We start from the raw sequence: 13,893 nt of genomic DNA, 5'->3' as shown, positions 1-13,893 counted from the left end.
CTGGTCCTGGTCCTGGGCTGGGCTGGGCTGGGCTGGGCTGGAGGCTGCGGCTGCCTCTCCGCTGGCCTCGGTGGCTGAGCCTGCCAGGAAAGTTGCTTTGCTGCACCCAGGCCCTGGATGGCCGTCGCACAGACCCCACGATGACAGCTGGCCGGGACGGAGGTCTGCTTGGGCGCGAGGTGCTGATGCAGGCTAGTCCTAGGTTGGGATGGGGGGCTGAGGTCAACCCCGGGTGGCATCCAGGTGCGGGGGTCCCCATTAGTGGGGGAGGAACTTCCCTGGGAGGAGAGAAGGAAGGTCCCGGGCCTCCTGCACTGACCTCTAGTTCTTTGCTCCCCTTTGCTGTTTTCGGGTGAATTATGGAACGTCTTTGCAGCACCTTTGTTGGTCTGGGTCTGGACGGCAAACTGGGGGGTGGGAGAGGGTTCCCCTTTCTCTTGTCGGTCAGACAGAAAGTCTACCTGGCAGCCAGGCTCTCAGTATTGGTTGGCGGTAGTACTGCTGTGATGACAGGTTTCCAAACTATTGCCAAAGGCTTGTCTCTGTCCCAATAGATCACAGTTAAGCAAAGTCAGGCCCGAAGTGAAGGAAATCTTGTGAGCTCTTGACTTTGCATTCCCAGCCTCTGGTTCCTACTGGCTACCTGGGCCACACGGCCTCAGACTCTTCTGCCACAGTGTCTCCCCTTACCTTACCTCTGTGAGCTAACAGCTGTTTTTCCTCCTGGATGGCTTCTCCCTTTATGGTTAACTCCTCAATCAGATGTTGGGAGGGGCGAGTAGTGTTATGCCATGTAAGTTTTCTATCATTATTGCTGATTTAATTTGTTGGTGCTTCACTGTTCCTTTTTTTTCTTTTCTTTTCTTAAAAACTTGCTTGGGGGGTGGGACACAGTCTGGAAAGTAGGGTTTCTTTAGGTGGTTGGAAATGAATAAAGGTTCATATTAATGCTGAAAGAACTTGACTGAGGATCATTCTTTTCTGTATTATTAGTTTTTAATCCTCCCCCAAGGATATTTTTTCCATTGATTTTTAGAGAGAGTGGAAGGGAGAGGGAGAGACAGAGAGAAACACTGATGTGAGAGAGACACATCGATTGGTTGCCTCCCGCATGCCCCCCACCAGGGCTGAGAGCCTGCAACCCAGGTACATGCCCTTGACCAGAATCCAACCTGAGACCCTTCAGTCCACAGGCCAACACTCTATCCACTGAGCCAAACAACCTATTTTACGTTGCTTTTCATTCCCACTTTCTTCCTTTCCTCCTTTTTATAATTTCCATGGCCTGCCTTGATTTTGAATTTTAATAAAGTATAATTTATTTGATTTTTTTTCTTTTGTTGCTTGTGCTTTCGGTGTCAAATCTAAGAAAGCATTGCCAAATCTAAAGTAATGAAGACTTATATCTATGTTTTCTTCTAAGAGTTTTATAGTTTTAGCTCTTACATTTCAATCTTTAATTCATTTAAAGTTAATTTTTGTATATGATATGAGGTTGGGGTCCAACTTCATCCTTTAGCTTGTTGAAATCCAGTTTTCTAGCACCATTTGTTGAAAAGACTATTTTTCCCCCTTTGAATGGTCTTGGTGCCTCTGCTGAAAATCAATTGACTGTAAATGCGAGAGTATATTTCTGACCTTTAAATTCTGTTCCATTGACCTATATGTCTATCCTTATTCTAGTACCATACTGTCTTGATTACTGTAGCATTGTGGTAGTTTTGAAATTGGGAAGTGTGAGCCTTCCCACTTTGTATTTTTTTCAAGATTATTCTGGCTATTCTGCATCCCCTGAATTTCCATATGAAATTTAGATTCTCCATTTCTACTGTTTGGTTTTGTAACGGATGTAAGGGTTTGGGAGTGGGCAACAGCCTGTGGGGACCAGACTCTTGATTTTCCCATCCCAACCTGCTTTTCCCTTAGCTTCCCCATCTCGTTAATGGCAGCTTCATTCTTCCAGATGCTGAGGCCAAACACCCAGAGTCATCCTGGTTCTCTTCTTTCTCTCATTTCCATATCTAATCCTCCAGCAGATCTCATTGGTTCTACATACTTTGAGAATATATCTAAGATAATCACCGCTCGTTAATGGCAGCTTCATTCTTCCAGATGCTGAGGCTGAACACCCAGGAGTCATCCCTGGTTCTCCTCTTTCTCTCATTTCCATATCTAATCCTTCAGCAGATCTCATTGGTTCTACATACTTTGAGAGTATATCTAGGAAAATCACCATTTCTCACCACTTCCAATGCCACCATGAAGTTCCTGGATCACTGCACAAGCCTCCTACAGGGCCACCCTACTGCCACCCTCACCACTTTACAGTCTATTCTCAACAGAGCAGCTAAAGTCACTCACTCCTCTGCTCAGACTCTCCAGTAGCCTTTTATCTCAGAAGAAAAACAAAGTCTCATCATGGCCTACATGCCCCTTACATGGTATGGGGCTTCATTTTCTTTTTTAAAATATATTTTTATTGATTTCAGAGAGGAAGGGAGAGTGAGGGAGAGATAGAAACACCAATGATGAGAATCATTGATTGACTGCCTCCTGCGCGCCCCCTACTGGGGATCGAGGCCGCAACTTGGGCATGTGCCCTTGACTCGAATCAAAACTGGGACCCTTTAGTCCGTAGGCCAACACGTGAGAGATAGAAACACCAATGATGAGAGAGAATCATTATTTGACTGCCTCCTGCGCGCCTCCTACTGGGGCGCAACTTGGGCATGTGCCCTTGACGAGAATCAAAACTGGGACCCTTTAGTCGGTAGGCCAACACGATATCTACTGAGCCAAAGCAGCGAGGGCTTCATTTTCTATTTCGCTCTCCTTTGCTTACTTTGCTTTAGCCACGCACACCTCAGGAGCTTTGCACTTGAAGTTTCCTTTGCTTGAAATGCTCTTCCTTCAAACGTCTGCATGGTCTTCTCACTCATTTCATTCAGGTCAAAAGCCATTTCTGTATAGAGCCCTTCTTGAACCATCCCATTGAAAATAGCATCCCTCACCCCTCCCATCATTTTCTGCTCCCTTACCTTACCTTATTTTTCTTTAGAATCTCTAATACTGTTCTCTCTCTCTCTCTCTCTCTCTCTCTCTCTCAATATTTGTCTCCCATTGGTAGATTACAAGCTCCATGAAGGTCAGGAATTTCTCTTCTTCACTATGGTATGCACAGCATTTAGAATGGTTCTGGCACATAGTAAGCACTCAAAAATGTATTGAATGACTGAAAAGGGAATGGGAGAATAAGAAATGGTTATCGCTTTGCTATTTCTTCCTATTTTATCTAAGAGAAGCAATGTCCATAGCTACGCTAACACCTCTCTCCTCTTCTACCCTCCTGTTGTCCCCAAGAATGGCTTTACTCTCCTTGAAAGGGAAAGGGCAAGCAAGTAGAAAGATGAGGGCTCTGTTCTTTCCACAGTGGCCGTGGGGAGCCCTCTTCTCTGGAGCCCAGAGAACTTGGGTGGGGCATTCAGTGCTGTCTCCAGTGATTCCATCTCTTATGCTTGTCTAAGGGGGGGAAAGAATTCCTTGGAAATTCAAGAAAAGGGAAATTCATTTCTTGAGGAATCCTTTGTACTGCAATGAATTAATCTTTCTCTGGCATCCACCTGAGATTGCCAACTTGGAAACTCATTTTGACATTTAATTATGAGACTGATCCGCTAACGAGGCACCTGGCATTTAATTAAATGCTTTAGACTGTCAACTGTTTATGTGTATGTCCTTATTTCTGTGACACATTGTAATATCCTGGAGGCCGAGCATGACTTCAGCTCATTTTTTGAGGCTTATACTGCAAGGTATCTTACTAGTAGACTAAAGGAGTGTTCAAGGAACTCTTGCCGAATGTAGACCACACATTTAATTTTTCTTAGCCAGTAGCTCCAAGCAGCTCGTTTTAGTCCAGCTCATCCTGCTACTGCTGATGGAGCAGTACTGGCTGCAGCTGAATGGGCTTTCCTGCTGCTCTTTCCCAGAAAGAATGGAGTTAATTGGCTTGCAGTGTATGGTCATTAATCTTTTACTTTATTTTTAAAATGGAATCTGCCTTCCATTGTGATTTAAACCTATCTTAGAATGTGCCCTATTTATATCTTCCCTGCAGTGTGAAAAAGGATTATTTTTACATATGTGTGATATATATATTTCCCCTAATAAATTATGATAGGTTTGATATCTCCTGAAAAACAAAACAGGGCTTGCATGTTTAAAGTGTGAGCCCCTATTTAACTAGATGGAGGGAATCCTTTCACATTGTGTATATATATATATATCAAATCCCCCACGATGTACTCTTTAAGTAACTTACAATTTTTTTTTTACTTTTCAAAAATAAATTATAATTTCACATGTCAACTATACCTCAATAAAGCTGAAATTTTTTTTAAAAAGCGTGAGCCCCTGAGAAGCAAGATTGGCTTGCCATTGTTCAAACAAGATTGCCTTCTGCGGAGGGTAATTTTCCCGTTCACCGCCTCCCCTCCTGAAGCCCGGTGCTGTATTTGCTTGGGTCATATTTGTTCCTCTGCCTCTTGGTCAGGAAGCTTGAGTTTATGATCTGGTTTCCCTTAAGCTGATTACCTTGGGAGCAGACGGGAGCTCTGAGTTGGAGGAAGAGATAAAGGGGGTGGAATTAACTTTCCGTCCATAGGGTGAGCTGTGTGGAGCAGGGAGCATCCAGCTTGTTTTGGCCTCCTGTCTGCTCATGCAGGACAGAGGGGCACACCACATTCTTTGTCTTGTATCAGTGAGGTCTAACACTCATTGTATTTACTGCCTCGTTTACTCAAGAGGAGTGTTGAAAGTTATTCCTCTTTTCCTGGTGTGTGTGTGTGTGTGTGTGTGTGTGTGTGTGTCTATACATGCTATTCTTGAGAAGGTCTCCCATTGAGTGCCTCAGCCACTCTTAGAACTACCCATATGTATGGAATCAATTTTTAAAATTGAACTTTTAATGTGGGGTCAGAGGTAGGGTGCAAGATTTAGCAAAAAAAAATTGCATTTTGGATAAACAATGAATACTTTATTACTGTAAGTATGTTCCATGCCATATTTGGGACATACTTGTATTTTAAAAGTGTCTGCTTTTATGAAATGCAAATTTAACTGTGTCTTGTATTTAATCTGGTCACCCTAGTCAGGTCTACCCATGTTTATGCACAGGAAACGCAGGGATCACGATAATGTCCAGAGGATGACTGAGCTCATTTTGGTGACTGCACCTGTGTCCAATTTAAGGCCAGAGAGGACTCGCAAACCCAAAAGTATTAGAAGGAGACAGAATTTGGAGGAGATTTAGTTTCGCTCTAGATTTTTGTAGTAAGGAAATTCATATTCAGAGACGTGAAGTCACTGTAAGATCACACAGTTAGTGGCAGAGCCAGAACTGGGACTCTGGGTCCGTGGCTGGTCTGCTGCACAGTGTCTTCCCTTACGAGATCCGGTATAAATTGCTTATGTTTTCCTGCTGACCCACCCCTGCGCGATTACTCCAATGTCATGCTCTCCTCCAGGCCCCAGATCCAATATGTTGCAATCAAAGCCATTCTCAGGAGACACTCTTGACTTTTTTTGAGGGCCACCACTTGGTTGTATTTCCTTCTATGTGTTTTTAGTCCTTGTAAGGGCCTGTTATTATTTTTGTCCCTTTTGAATTTTTATTGTAGGATGCTTTGATTAAGGTGGACTGAGAGTAATTCCACAATAGCCAAGTATGGTCATATTGAAAGCCTGCTTGCTCTGCATGGCCCACTCCTATGAAACTCCTCATCCCTCTGTATTTTGGTAGAATAAATATGGCAGATAGGTGGTAAGAACCAATGTAGGTAGATATATGTGACTTGCCTCGTTTACTCAAGAGGAGTGTTGAAAGTTATATGGGACTTGCCCTTTAGAGATGGGTTATTTTATTATTATTATAAGGTCATTTGTATCTATTTAGGAAAGTTGCCCTGAAAATGAACATGTGTTCTCTGACCGCCACTAGAATACCATATTCCAGGGCCACTAATTTTGTTTTTTCATAGCTTTGTTGATTAATTCATATAAAGCCTTACCAGCTGCCAGGTCAAAGCATAATAATAAAATTGGTTGCCAAGAGACTAAAACATCTGTTTGTTCTTATTAACTGCAGTTTCTCTATCTTGCCCTGATCTCACCACCTGGGCGGCTGATCCAGTCTTATCTAGCTTGGCTGGTTATGTATCTCTTGTGTATTTATATCATTAAAAGCATACACAGGGTCTCAATCAGCAGACTAAAGGTGACAGTGAGGTATTTTTATTGTTGTACTACCGCTAAGGTGGGGAAAATGACACATATAGAAACAGGTCATGATTTAAATGTTCCTTTGAGATACCTAAGAATTTTAAAATATAATCCATGGTCGTGGTTGGGACTTCTTTGTTTCTTGCAATATGTGAATTTTTTCATAATGAATCTCACCACTGCAAGGGGTGTCCCCTAGAATGAGTAAAAGGGTTCAGCAAACCTTGGAAAGATAAGGTCAGATACTGGAGGCCGAACGTGGCCCAACAGGCTGCTGGCCGTGCCTGGCGGGGCTTCTGTCACCGGGGCCAGGGCCAGCTCCCACTGCCCCTGCTCTGCTTCCGCGCGGAGGGCTGGGAAGTGGGCTGTGGTGTTTGCTCAGGGAGTGACTCACTCTGGGTTCCGGAGCTCCTGCTTGATTGTAGAGGAACCGACATAGCTGGGAGTTAGTCTGGTTTGTAGGCTCCAATAGTGCTGATAATTAACTATGTGATATTACACCAGTGCTTCTTAATCGGGGCTGATTTTGACTCCCTCTCACCCTAGAGACCATTTGGCAACGTCTGCAGACATCTTTGATTGTCAAAAATACAAAATGTTACTACTGGCATCTAGTGGGTAGAGGCCAGGGGTGCTGCTGAGCGTCCTACAGTGCGCGGGCCAGCCCCTCATGCCAAAGCGTTATCCTGCCCAAGGTGTCAGTGGTGCGGAGGCTGAGAAAGCCTCTGGCCTGCAGCTTCCCGCTTACACATTCCCTCTGTCATGTGAGGTTGCTAAGCCTCACTGCACCACTGTTGTCTTTCTAATCTCTCCCTCACCCCAAGTCTAAGTTGTTACATGTGGCGTAGGGCCCAGGACTGAGAACCACTGTCCTCAGGCACCACGTGGAGTGAGGTCCTTGAGGAGGAGTCAGGTTGGCTGTTTGAGAGGAGTGGACTCTGTGGTCCATAGGAAGTAAGAGCCTGGCTGCACTGTGATTCAGCAAAGGCCAGGGGAGGTGGGGGGGGGGGCGCTGCCAGACCACAGAGCGCGGCCAGCCCCTCATGCCAAAGCGTTATCCTGCCCAAGGCGTCAGTGGTGCGGAGGCTGACCCTCTAACGTGCTGTGACTGAAGGTTTGGTGCCTAAATTCCTCAGAGACCTGTACCCTCAGCACCTCAGGTGATGAGCTCTCAGATGAGCAGGCGTGTCTACTTCCCAAAGTTCCCGCTGGCCAGAGGCGCCCCAGCCACCAGAGTTTCCCAAGGAAATAGTAAGACTGCACGGTTTCTTTATTAACACCCGTTCCCTGCTTAACCAGAGCCTCTCTGGGAAATTAAAAGTCAATGACGAAAACCTCTACCCTGAGTCATCAGCTCATTTTGCCACTTAGATTAGGAAACCTCACTTACTCTTACAGCATCACACAATTTAAGGGCCAGTAGGCACCTCAGAAACCTCACAGTGCAGGCTCCCCTCCCCCTCAGAGGTTCAGAGCTGCGCCCAAGGTCACATGGCTAACTGATGCAGAGAAGGTTTTAGAAGACACGTCTCCGGGTTCCCCATGTGCTGTTTCTATATCCTTATGCTAAGATTTCTTGATTGTAACCAGTTGTCAGGTGGGCAGTCCAAAATTGTGTTGCTTTATTGTTCAAAGGAAGTGACTTTCAGATGGAACATTACCAACAACCAGTGTCTTATCACAGGAAGGGAAACAAGTGGGTTATGATATCACCAGGGATATCTTGGTGCCCACTATGGTTATGTGCCAGATACCAGATAAAGGCCATCATTTCTTGCCTGTCTTGCTGCTTTTCTGGTGCCATTCTTTTTTTTATTTTATTTTTCTTTAAATCTTTATTGTTGAGATTATTAAAGATGTCCCTTTTTCCCCCCATAGCTTCCCTCCATCCAGTTCCCACCCCACCCCAGGTCCTCAGCACCCTATTGTCTGTGTCCATAGTCTGGTGCCATTCTTGCCTCCGTCATGCACTCCTCCCCCAGCCCATTCCTCACACAGAACCAGCGCTCTTTAAAAAATATACATCAGGCCCTGACCAGTTTGGCTCAGTGGATAGAACGCGGCCTGCGGACTAAAGGGTCCCAGGTTCAATTCCAGTCAAGGGCATGTACTGTGGTTGTGGGCACATCCCCAGTAGGGGGTGTGCAGGAGGCAGCTGATCGGTGTTTCTCTCTCATCGATGATTCTAGCTCTCTATCCCTCTCCCTTCCTCTCTGTAAAAAATCAATATAATATATTAAAAAATATATACATCAGATCATATTCTTCTTCGGTTTCAAATTCCCCAGTCGCTTCCCGCTGCAGTTGGTATAATATCCACATGTTCTACCCGTGGTCTGTGAGGGTCTATGATCTGAGCCCTGACGGCCTCTGTGATGACCCTCATCCTATGTAATTCCTCATTTGTCTTACACATTGGGCTTTTAAAAAATTTTTTACACTGAAACCAGAATGTCAGTTTATTGATACATGAGAAAAGGAACTGTTAAGCAGACTAGTTTCTTTGCTTTGAGAACTAATGTACTCACTTCCTGCAGTAAAAACTCCATGGGAAGCAAATATAAAAGGAGGTTCTTGGTAAGCACAGACTCAGGGCACAGGGACTTAGAACTCAAAAAGATCAGAGAGCTTTCATGCTGGAAGAGGCCTGCAAGATCACCGTGGTAATGGGTCCTCAAAACTGGCTGCCCAGGAAAATCACACAGGGAGATTTTATTTAAAACAGACCCACAAAAAGCAATGCAGTTTCAGTCTCTTTCAGAAATTCTAATTTTTTTAGATTTAGCGTTAGGTCTGGGGAACCCATGTTTTATTTTAAATGCTGCTGTAGTGATTGATAGTGCATAACCGGTTTAGGAACCTGTGACCAAGCCCACCTCTGTTCCCAGTGAATAAACTGAGGCTCGGAGAAGTCATGGCCCTCACTCAGGGCCACACATCTAGTGAGCGGGCAGATGGCACTCACCTCTCCCAGTCTGTTCTCCGTGCTTTTCAAAAAACAGCGAGGATGCTAAGTGAAATAAGTCAGACAGAGAAAGACAAATGCCAGATGATTTCACTTACTTGTGGAATCTAAAGCACAAAATAAACAAACAATACTCACTTCCTGCAGTAAAAACTCCATGGGAAGCAAATATAAAAGGAGGTTCTTGGTAAGCACAGACTCAGGGCACAGGGACTTAGAACTCAAAAAGATCAGAGAGCTTTCATGCTGGAAGAGGCCTGCAAGATCACCGTGGTAATGGGTCCTCAAAACTGGCTGCCCAGGAAAATCACACAGGGAGATTTTATTTAAAACAGACCCACAAAAAGCAACGCAGTTTCAGTCTCTCTTTCAGAAATTCTAATTTTTTAGATTTAGCGTTAGGTCTGGGGGAACCCATGTTTTATTTTAAATGCTGCTGTAGTGATTGATAGTGCATAACCGGTTTAGGAACCTGTGACCAAGCCCACCTCTGTTCCCAGTGGATAAACTGAGGCTCGGAGAAGTCATGGCCCTCACTCAGGGCCACACATCTAGTGAGCGGGCAGATGGCACTCGCCTCTCCCAGTCTGCTCTCCGTGCTTTTCAAAAAACAGCGAGAACGCTAAGTGAAATAAGTCAGACAGAGAAAGACAAAAGCCATATGATTTCACTTATTTGTGGAATCTAAAGCACAAAATAAACAAACAAAATAGAAACCGAATCATAGATACAGAGAACAGATTGATGGGGAAGTTGGTGGGGGACTGGGTAAAAAAGGTGAAGGGATCAAGAAGTACAAACTGGTAGTTACAGAACAGTCACAGAGATGTAAGTGACAGCAGAGGGGATCTAGTCAATAATATCATAATAACTATTTGTGGCACCAGCTGGGTACTTGAAATATCAGGGAGTCCGCTCTGCAAGTACATGATTGTCTACACACTATGCCTTAAACTAGTCCAGAATAATATTGAATGCAAACTGAAATTGAAAAATAAAAATTGAGAAGAAACACAGTAAGAAAGATTCTCTGGAACAGAGGCAGCACAGCCTCGGAAACTGTTGGTTTATTACTTTTCTCTTTACTTACATGTAACTAACCCGTCCGGTGTCAAACAGGAAATGCATACAGCATAGTTTTCTTGTTTTGTTACCAGGTGTCAGATCAGTTAGATTTTAGATCCTGGGGCTGTAGAGCGATGATCACAGTGTGGTTCTGGGCCCAACACTGTCGGCACGCTCTGAGAACTTGTTAGAAAGGCAGATTCGCAGCTCTATCAAAGACCTACAGAATGTGAAGCTCTGGAGATGGGGCCTGGTCTGGTTTAAAGCCGTCCAGGCGATTCTGATGCAAGATGAGGCCTGAGAACCACTGTCCCCCAGACATTTTACAAGCCAACCATTGGTTAGAGCTGCTGGCCTCGGCCTTTTCGTTGGTGACTCATTAAAGTCAAGGCTTTAACTTAAGCCAACCATCTGCTTTCCCTGATGACATTTATTCAAAACAGGGACGATAGTTATAAACCTTCCTTAGAATGCCATGCACACAAGAAGAGAGGGGATGGGTTAACACTATTGAACACCTGCTGTGTGAGGCACCATGCTGGAGGCTCTTATGTGTTATCTCCTCTCACTCTCATCACCATCCTGCTATGGAGGTGTGATTATTCCTCTTTTACGGATTTGGAATCTGAGACTGGACGTGGTTAAACGTGGACTTCCCTGCAGGTTATCTGCCCAGTTATCATTGCATATTTTGCTGTTTTCTCCCTAGAGCAGCTGCTCTCACACCTTGTGCATCACCAGGAATCCCCTCAGACGCCTGTTATAAATGCAAATGCCAGAATGTCCCTCTCAAAGATCCTAATACAGAGGCTTGGGTGGGACTCAGGACTTTGGATTTCCATCAGGTGATCACCCAGGTGACCCTGCTGCCAGAGGCATCAGACCAGACTTGGAGAAATTCTGTCCGGGATCCGTTCATCCTTACCCAGTGGTTGGACCAGATGCCCCTCCAGGCTCCTCTGAGGGCCTGTGGTTCTCCAGGGTTTCACGCTCCCAGGCCTTGGGCCCTGGGTGGGAACGTTGGCAGAGGAAACATGAGCACGGGAGGAGGGAGCTTGGAGCTCATATGGAGAAGTCTCTCTCGTGCCTGGCTCTTCATGTTCTCTCTGCTGCCTCCTGGAGGGTTCCCAGCCCATGTCTTGGCTTTGAGTAACTTGTGATGCTTTCCGTTATCTACCCCTAATTGTGCAACTTTCCTTATGGCAGCCTCACCCTTGTGTTGTGGGGTGCACGGATGTGAGTAATTTTCTCCAGGCTGTAATTTATATCTATTGAGTACTGAGTTACTTCAGCTTTTGAAGTCAGAAATGGTGTTTCATCTGTTTGATAAGAGCCTTTATTTTTTAGGGGTAGAATTGACATATTTAGTGAGTGAGTTGTCAGTCCACTAGGACAATGATTTGGTGCCATTATGAAGGGGGTGTTGTGGGGTGCACGGATGTGAGTAATTTTCTCCAGACTGTAATTCATATCTACTGAGTACTGAGTTACTTCAGCTTTTGAGGTCAGAAATGGTGTTTCATCTGTTTGACAAGAGCCTTTATTTTTTAGGGGTATAATTGATATATTTAGTGAGTGAGTTGTCAGTCCACTAGGAGACAACGATTTGGTGCCATTATGAAGGGAAAAAGTATGTGCAACTTTAAAAAAACAATTTCAGGTCTGATGCCTGATGTCCTTTGTGAGGTGGCATGGTGATTTCTGTCTGGAAGTTCAGAAGCAGCTACTGACATAAATACTCTTAAGACTTAGGTTGTGTGAAAGAGAAAATGTGTATCAAAAGATGGTGGACACCTGGCCTTTGCCCAGTGCAGAAGTCAGAAATGTTGAAATATTAGGGTCCTTTAATATGTCTTGGTTCCTGAACAAATTGTGTAGGACAAGAGTAGAAGACAATTCACAAGAGCAAACATTTCAGCTTGCCGGTAAGAAAATAACCAAGGTAGAGGTTAGGTTTCTAATAATACTTTGTTTGCCACTGATATTAGAGTTGATAATAACAGGATAGTAGCTAGAGCTACCATTTATTTAGAGCTTACTATGTGTCAGGTATTATACAAAATCCTCTCATTTAATCCTCAACAGACTTTCGAAGTAGATATTAGCCTTCATTTTATAGATGATGAAACAGGCTCAAAAGGATGAAGGGACTTGCCCAGCGCTGGGGTTTCCAGGGACTCGGAACTTGCAGGGCTGAAACTCCGTCAGCTCATCCTGGGTAACCTGGGATGGTTGGTTACCCTGAGGGTCACCCAGCTGCTGACCCACAGTTGACAGTTAGGAAGTAAACCCAATGGGTCCTACACAGTCAGACAGATGGCTCCTATATTGAAACCTGCCGATCAGCCTCACATTTTTCTCCATTTTGTACTTTATACACAGTTCTAGGAAGCTTGGTCATTTGGTTTCCAGGTGTCTTGTCAATTAGAAGCTGCACATTGGCCTGGCCTGTGTTGCTCAGTGGCAGAGTGTCGACCTATGAACCAGGAGGTCACAGGCTCGATCCCTAGTCGAGGCATGCAGAAGGCAGGAGAGATCGATGGTTCTCTCTCATCACTGATGTTTCTGTCTCTCCCTTCCTCTCCGAAATCAATACAAATATATTTTTTAAAAAAGAAACTGCACATTGGAAGGGGGAACGGGTGATTCTAGAAAGACGTGGCCAGGGAAAATGAAATAAACTAATAAAAAGCACAATCAGTACAGAGGTCAGGAGGCATTTATTATAGGGGCAAACATTCCTCAACACGAACAACTATTATTGAACATTTACTATGTGCCAAACACTAAGTACTTTATAGGTATTAGATCATTACATTTAATTAAATACTAAATTATTACGAGATAATCCTGTTATTATCCGCTCCCCAGATAAGGAAACTGAGGCATAGACAGGTTAGGTACCTTGCTGAAGGTCACACCGTCAGCGAGTGGCATAGCTGAGATTCAAAGCCTGTCTAGACAGCCTGTTTCCAGAGCCTGGTCCTCAACATCACACTTCAGTGGGGGTCCTTCCTAGACCCTGAGCACAGCAAGTTAGTGATGTTTATTGTGATGTCCCGAATCAGCTGAGAAAAAAAATATTAAAGTTCGGGCATTCATTTTCTTTTGTATTAATTAAACATTTTTATTAAAATCAAGATTACACATGGACATAGATCTACAAAGCCGGTTGCAAAAAAAACATCAGAGTCCCCTCCCCCAGCTCATTTCCTGCTGCTCAGAGTCATCCGCTTTCAATTCTTACAGCTAGTTGACTCTTGCTGGTAGTTGCAGCCTCTGTCTCTAAATGACATACTTATATTTGTATGGTTGATTATTTTCAGTTTTAGGCATTACCTATTGACACTTTACTATGGAAGAAGAGAATTTTAGCTTGTTCTCTACCTACCTCTATTACACTTGTGTAGTGTACCATTCCCATCCCCTCCTTCATCCCACGGCACATCCTGGTTTTAGTTAGATCAGTATGTTGTTGGCTCCTTTTATCTTTAGGCCTTCCCTCCTGGGTTGGGCAGATTGTCTAGAGAAGATCATTTGACCATGGTCTGTGGAGAATGCCTGCATTCTGGAAGTCATTGCGT

At 44.4% G+C, this 13,893-nt stretch overlaps 1 protein-coding gene across 2 annotated transcripts in view; it reads left to right on the top strand.

Annotated features, from left to right (window-relative positions):
• The first annotated feature begins 27 nt into the window (after window positions 1–27).
• Window positions 28–13,893, top strand: part of RAB27A (RAB27A, member RAS oncogene family) — a 70,211-nt gene continuing 56,345 nt past the window's right edge. The window contains exon 1 of one of the 2 annotated variants that reach the window (XM_014530064.1): window positions 28–162. The gene's annotated coding sequence lies outside the window, so the exon portion shown is untranslated. Of the gene's footprint in view, window positions 180–13,893 lie in introns of both variants that reach the window. The other variant, XM_014530063.1, reaches the window with a different exon arrangement.

The sequence above is a fragment of the Myotis brandtii genome, unplaced genomic scaffold (assembly GCF_000412655.1).
Source record: "Myotis brandtii unplaced genomic scaffold, ASM41265v1 scaffold709, whole genome shotgun sequence".
NCBI lineage: Eukaryota > Metazoa > Chordata > Mammalia > Chiroptera > Vespertilionidae > Myotis > Myotis brandtii.
Note: the sequence above shows the minus strand (reverse complement) of the source record. Positions and strands in the feature narration are given on the sequence as shown.